The sequence below is a fragment of the Eptatretus burgeri genome, chromosome 16, assembly GCF_056783735.1.
Source record: "Eptatretus burgeri isolate ZD-2024b chromosome 16, Ebu_testis_v1, whole genome shotgun sequence".
NCBI lineage: Eukaryota > Metazoa > Chordata > Myxini > Myxiniformes > Myxinidae > Eptatretus > Eptatretus burgeri.
In genome coordinates, this window is record NC_140976.1 from 34056092 (window position 1) to 34063456 (window position 7365).

A 7365-nucleotide genomic window follows, 5' to 3' on the forward strand; every position below is an offset into this window, starting at 1 on the left:
CCATATCAATTTTACAAGAAGGAAAGTTTGTGAGCCGTTCAGAGCAAATTGCCTGCATGCTGGAAATACAGTCAAAGTTGGAAAAAAAACTTGCAAGCACATTCAGTAAAACTGCGACTGATGGCTCGTTGAGATGGATATTGTCAGGTGGTACTCGATCAAAGTCATATTGCTCCCCAAAAACATGCACAACTGTCTGGCGGACTGTTGAAAGCTCACAAAATATGTTCATGCAACTTAATCAGCGCGTACTGTTTGTGCAGAACATGGTAAAATGCAATGTGGAAGGCAGCAGCCCAGAACGTGAATCACTTCGTGGTGCCACAAGTATTTCTACAACGCAGTCGATCACCGAGCGAAGAGAGCAAAATGTTGGCTGGTCCGCTGTGGAATGAGCAAACGCTCTCTTCAATCTCCGACACTATGCGTTGGGAAAATGTGGGGCTGCTGTCCATCCGCATGCACGTGATAGCAGTTACATTTAAACTATTAGTCTCTACACAGTGGATTCAAATATATCCATCAAGTCAACTCCTGTCACAGGTGAGATTGAAGTGCACGGTACCTGGATTGTTTTCTTTCTTTATTTTCATGGAAAAAAAAATACCCAACAAAGGTTAAGAGGTCAACGTACAATGAAACAACTAATGGAAAGAGCAAGAGGTGCCCAGACAAATGTTACATTAAAATGGGCTCTCGCCTGAAACGTCACCGCCTTTCTCAGGGTGGTTAGCAACACCTCTATGAACATTTTGTTGAGAAAAATGTGTTGTCGAGACAAGCAATCGTTTTGGACTGAAGAATCTGCAGGCGCACAGAACCTATCAGAGGTGGCTGGGAACCTCAGGTGAGGGGAGGGCCGGCTGTCAGACTGGAAGAGAGTCGGTAAAAACAGAGGCCGATGGTCTGCCAGCGATGTTCGAACAACAATTATTGTGCTTCGGCCTAATAGTGGGAGATGCCAATAATGTTGGGAGTTTTTTTATTCTACAGAATCAATAAAAAAAAAAACAGGTGTGAAGTGGGAGCGCAGGTCTGTAAGGGTGAGCAGTATGCAATTTGAGCTTCTGCAAAAGGCCTTGTAGGTTGTGAGTAGGTCTTCTTTTTAAAGGCGACCATTTGGAATGGCCAAGGATGCCCGATTTTGTGGATATTTTTGGGAGACAGCTTTGGAACAAGGTGAGCCCAGGAAAAGTCATAGCTGATTCGGCCTTCTCACAAGCACAGTCCAATGTGATGCCATTTGAAGTGAGGGAAAGGATACAGGGGGAGCATACTCCAGAGACAGACTTGACAAGGTGCCGTCAGTTCTTTGAAGGAGACAGGTTTGAGAGTTCAGCATCGATATCGGCCAGATGTTGTTTTCTGGCTTTCCTGAGAATGGATACAATTATCTAAGATCATGAGAGATTTTGTTCAATTTAACAGTATGCAACATCTGCCCTGGAGAAAACGGTGAAATTCCCCAAATGCCTCAACTTGAGAACACAGTGGAGATACAGCCAACTCCATACTCCTCTCTGTCCCCCTCACCCCCGTATTAAACTCTTTCCACCACAATGCTCACAATGCACCTGTACAACACCTGAGTTTGTAGTTTGAGTTACCAGCACGCTTCACTGCCTTGCCATTGGGACTGGACCGGGATCAGTTAAGCTGGCCACGTCTACGTAGCCAAGCATTGTGTGGTTAACCTGAAATGACGACACATATGACCAGTGTGTATGATTACATGCAGTTGTGCTATGTAAATGACCAGAATGCATGATCATGTGCAATCATGGTAAGGGTATTTATGGGTTTTATTTATTTATCGGAGAACTTTAAATAATCCCAAAAACTAAATCTGTTAGGAACCTAATATTTTGCGTAAATGTATCCTAATGTTACAGAAAGACGTGACATGATCCTGAGAGTGATCAGGTATCACACGATTCATCAGATGACTCAGCAGTGACGTTAAACGGTTTTCACTCAGTCACACCAAGGTATGCTCACTGTGGAAGAATGCATGTTTCTCATCAAACGTTACACCAATAATGCATCCTTTAGGGAATGTCAAATTTCATCCAAAAGTCGCTTTGCTGGTCGAATGAAACGGTAAAAATTGGTGATTTGAAAACCAGTGAAGCAGTTCAGAGAAACAGGCTGCGTAAAAGTTAAAAAGCACATGCGCCAGCCAAGCATTGTTACACCAGAAAAAGTGGATGAAGTGCGGAAAAAGGATGGAAGCAAGCCTGAAGAAATCTGAGACGTTTAGCACAACAAGCTACATTTACGCGATATTTACACAAAATATTGGCTTCCCAACTGATATAGTTTTTAGTGTGTGGGAATTATTTAGGGTTTTCGAATTTAAAAAAAAACTCCCCCCCCCCCTTGTGTAGACATTTCAGATTTGGTTATAGAGGTCGTCTGCACACATGTAGATAGCTTTTCAAGGTTAATGTGTGAGATGGCTATCGATATAAAAATTCTCAGTTGAGCCCGTTTGGCTCAGCAGGCTGAGTTGAGGAATTCTTGTAATTGCCATTTTCATATGGCAGATTTGATACAGTGATTACTTTAGTGTCTGAAGTTGGCAAATATGGCAATTTTTTTTCGTTTGCAGAGTTCAACTGGTTAATGCTACCATCCTCGAAGTAAATAATTGGAAAGATCTTGTGCTCGGGTCAACGCTGGGCCCTGGGTTTAGCCGTGTAAGTTTGTGGGGTGGTGAAGGGGAGGGGGTGTGGGGGGCAGTGAAGAGAGCGGGTTGCAGACTTGCAGTGTGAGGAGTTGTTGGGGCCTGTAATAAGGCATGAACAGTTGTGCCAGTCACGTTGCTTTTGGCCTGTCAACTGCACCACAAAACTTCACCATACCCGTTCCACAAATATGGATTGCTTTTCTGTCCCCACCCCCCCTCCCCTGAGGCCGTGAGTAGCTTCCCTCTCCATCACCTACAGATAACCATGAGTTTATATAAAAAAAACTGGGTTTTCAATTATAATTGCAACTTCAAGTGTCATTTTACCGATAATTATTAAGGCAAATTGCAAAGTTGCAAATGCACATGTCAGATAATATTGTGCTCTACATTAATATTTTGTGAAAGAAAGGAACTCAATATGGTTTGGTATTTCCTCGTATTTTGGGAAGATATTTTGCATCAGCTGATGAGGTCGGAGCTCTCAAGTCAACGGTGTGGAAACCACTTTAAAAAGAGAACGCTTTAAATAAGTCACTGAGATGCTGATGGAAGAATTGAAACGAAACAAACTGATCACAACAGACACATTTATATATAAACAGAATATAATAATGTCCACCATCATGTCTGAGTGAAGGATTATTCAATAACCTTATGCATATACTGCGGTCTAACAGGGTGGTGCAGAGGTAGTGCACTTACCTTGGACCTGTCGAGTCTGGCTCTGTTTCTCGACCCGACCATAAACATTTGGATTGGTGCTTCGCAGGTGGGATGTTGTAGCACAAAGGTCGCCATCTCTCGAATGGGCGTTAAGCTGGGTTTCGCGTCCGCTGGAATCAGTTGTGGTGGGCGTTAAAGTCCCACGGTGTTTCATCACCGAGCGTAATCCTTACCACTTGACTACACTGGTAGCACCAAACCTGCTCCTGGGAAAAAAAAAAAAAACAGAGAGCTATCTCTCCTACTTAAAGCTGTAATGAAACATGATGTGTTTATAAATAACTTGACACCTTGATAATGGGCCGATGCCCTTCACTCATTGCTTCTTTGACTCTACCTGCCATAAAATCACTCAGAGTACCTCCACTCCAGTTCACTACCTCTCTTTGTACTAAATATCTATCACACGTTATATCCAAAATGTTACTTAGTCTCTTTTCCAAAATTTCAACATCCTCAGCTGTTACAACCTCTTCCGATAATTCATTCCAGATATATGTCATCATCAGAGCAAAGAAACGACTTCTCAAATTGATATTGTACCTTTGAAACCAAGACGTACTAATGAAGTTACTTTCGTAGAAAATTGATTGGGCCAATCTATCTCAATGTTATACAAAATATTGTACACTCGGATCATACCACCCAAGGGCCTATTATGCCGTGGCGTTGGTAAAGTGCGTGTTTCTAAAATATTATGAGAAGGAAGATCCAAAGTATTTGGACCTGACTTGTGTCTCTTGCCTGGAAGCTGTCAAACTTATCCTTTATCACATTTGAATATTGTGGACCCGGTGGAATTCACAAATTCCATCTTTTTGTCGAACTAGACATTTATATTCTCCTTACTTACTCTCACATTGCGAGTAACATATCCCCAGAATATCTTTGGCTTCCTTTTAGATTCTTCTCAAAATCTCCTTGTTCAATTTTTTAATTTCTTTATCTCGCAAAAAAAAAAAAAAATTATGTATCTTATCCTGTTCTCTTTTCCATCCATATGGTCATTCATCTATATCAATGACCTGTACACGCCAGAGCAAACCCTTTCTTTTTAAAAGATGATTCCACATTGTGCTATACAGTATCACAATCCAGGAATACTGCAGCTGCATCACTCTCTAGTGTCCCTATCTGCCGATATGAAATTGATTACATTTCTGTTCTAGCAAATGGAACAACTCTTTAAACAATGGAAAACATCTCAGTCAAACCTTGTCAATTAACAAAGGATCATCAAACGAACACACATATCTATTTCCATGATCAGCCAGTGGAAGAGCTCCAGTCTGTTGAATTTCTCAGCCTCGCCCTCAGCCTGACCTCCAATAAACCGACCATTTAAGCCAGCCACAGATTGGCAAAGCTCTGTCATTCCAGGGCATTCCTTGATAAATCAAAACCACTTATAGTCTGCAAGGCCTTTGTCCATGTATCAGTGGAATAGTGCTCTCCCCTCTGAGCAATCACCCCAGCATCACATCAGTCCCACTTGGGAATCTATCGGATGTGAAGCTCTCAGTGCACCCTCTTATTTACATGGCAACTACTCGTCCCCTCCTCTTTCTTCTCTTTCCTGTTCATTCATTGCCTTGCTTGATGTGTCTGAATATGATCCCACTGTCAACAGACGTCGAGCTGATTGGTCGGATAATTATCAGACAGACAGAAACTTACCCTTTTCACCCTCAGTCACCTTGGTGTTCCACAAGTCTCCATCTTGTTTATCAAAAAGGTAACTGTAACAGGGAGAGTTTGGATAAGTTTGTAGAGGAATCTGCAGACGGAACCGAAAAATAACAGCCTAATACTTCTGGGATTATTAGAATCTTCATAAAAATAATCTCCTGGTACTAAACATCAACGTGTGCTACAAGTTATAGCAATGGTCAAAGAGGTCATTGGGGGAAAATATGAACAGCATCAATGGGAACACTGAAGCTATTACTTACATAGGACCAATGTTGGATGTTGAACAAATCTTCTTGAAGTGAGAAGAGGACTGATAATGGGGAAATAACAAAACAACTGTGACATGAGATGAGACGCAGGAGGGGAAGCAAGGGGAAGGTTGATGATTAGCAATGGTCAGGGAGTCCAAGTGCTGACACAATGTACGCAACCCTGGGGTAGAAGAACGTTGACCACCTGTGAAACAATTGATGTTTGATGTAATCTTTACATTCTCGGAAGATAAGCTCGTTCATCACTGCATGGTGAACACGGATGATGACGTTTGTGCACAGTTTGATGAAATGAAATATTTTCGAGATGCAAAGGGCAGTTCATGATTTTTAGTCAGTTAATGATGGCTCTGGAAAAGATAACGGAATAATTAAAAAAAAGATGAACTTGAAGGATGAATTACTGTAAGCAATGCCGATAAAACATGAAAGGATGAGTTTAAGCACCAAAACGTTTACATTTTTTTTTTAAAAAAAAGCTCGTGGAGGAACTTGCACATTAATCACATTCAGGACAAAGGCAGCAGCAGACAATGGACAATGGACAAACACACATGGTATGTGCGATTTGAACCCTGGGTTCGCTGCACCATGAACCACAGGTTCAGACGGGAACACCAACAGACCGACCTGACAGCTTGGTGATCCGAGAAGAGGTATCAAGGTATCTACTCCATCTTCGCAGAACAATTCACCAGCCATGATGCTACCTATCGTGCGCAGCCTGTGGCTGCTGGTCTGCACCATGAACCACAGGTTCAGACGGGAACACCAACAGACCGACCTGACAGCTTGGTGATCCGAGAAGAGGTATCAAGGTATCTACTCCATCTTCGCAGAACAATTCACCAGCCATGATGCTACCTATCGTGCGCAGCCTGTGGCTGCTGGTCTGCACCATGAACCACAGGTTCAGACGGGAACACCAACAGACCGACCTGACAGCTTGGTGATCCGAGAAGAGGTATCAAGGTATCTACTCCATCTTCGCAGAACAATTCATCAGCCATGATGCTACCTATCGTGCGCAGCCTGTGGCTGCTGGTTGCATCCTTTTCTGGGGACGTGGTTGTGCCACTGACTCAATGCCCTCGATTACCGGTACACCGGTACTCATCTCACCGACCTCAGAAGGATGACAGGCTGAGTCAACCCTAACACCAGGTGTTCGTACAACAGCCAACCGGGGTTCAAACTCAAGACGCTATAATATCTTAAGCCATCCACCTTTACCGTTAAGCCAACACCATGTTTTACACCAATTATGGTTACTCCATAACAAAGGATTTTTTAAAAACAGAGTTTGAAATAAGGCAACGAACGGCTCGCTGCCTTATAGACAGTCTATTTACTACGTCTGCACTTCGACGGAGTTTTTCACCTCCTCTGTCGCCCTTGTAATTAGACGTCTAAATCCAACCTTTCCTAATTGAAGTTACACGTTGGGATGGTCTCTCCAAATGTTCACAAAACACAAAATCGAGGAAAACGAGAACAGCACAAGAGGCCATAAAATGACTCACCTCAACTTCGTGGGACTCTCTCCTCTTCTTTAATGACGCCGATTATTCCCAACTTATTGTGGGATTGGTTTGTGGGAGAGAGAGAGGGGAGGATGGTGTTCGAGTTCTGGGCCAAAACTTTCACGAACAGGATGGTCATGCCTGACGTTAGGCTGGGACTGATTTGGCTTGGAATATGTAATGAGTTCAGAGTGCCGGCGATGACTCGTCCACTTGGGATGTAAAAGGAGAGACACCACTGCAGGGCAACTGATGATGGCACTTGGAGAGGCTAATGAGGTGAGGCAGGGATTATGCAAGTTGAAAGGAATCCATTTTGAACCGGAACTGTACCAGGGAGAGCGCATACCTCCGCCAGGCTGAACAGTTCATGTGTTGTATCCAACTGATAGGTCGGATCTGCTGACCTGAAACAAAAGCGAAAATCGAATCGTCTTGTTCTTGTCACCGAACCAATTGCTCC

General features: G+C 43.1%; 1 long non-coding RNA gene across 1 annotated transcript; it reads right to left on the reverse strand.

The window, feature by feature from the left end:
- Window positions 1–614: 614 nt before the first annotated feature.
- LOC147010845 (uncharacterized) lies at window positions 615–6754 on the reverse strand. The gene is made up of 3 exons (XR_015052400.1): window positions 5368–6754; window positions 3395–5154; window positions 615–1694 (listed from the first exon to the last, which is right to left on the reverse strand). It is a non-coding gene; the product is annotated as an uncharacterized LOC147010845 (long non-coding RNA).
- Between the last annotated feature and the right edge of the window lie 611 nt (window positions 6755–7365).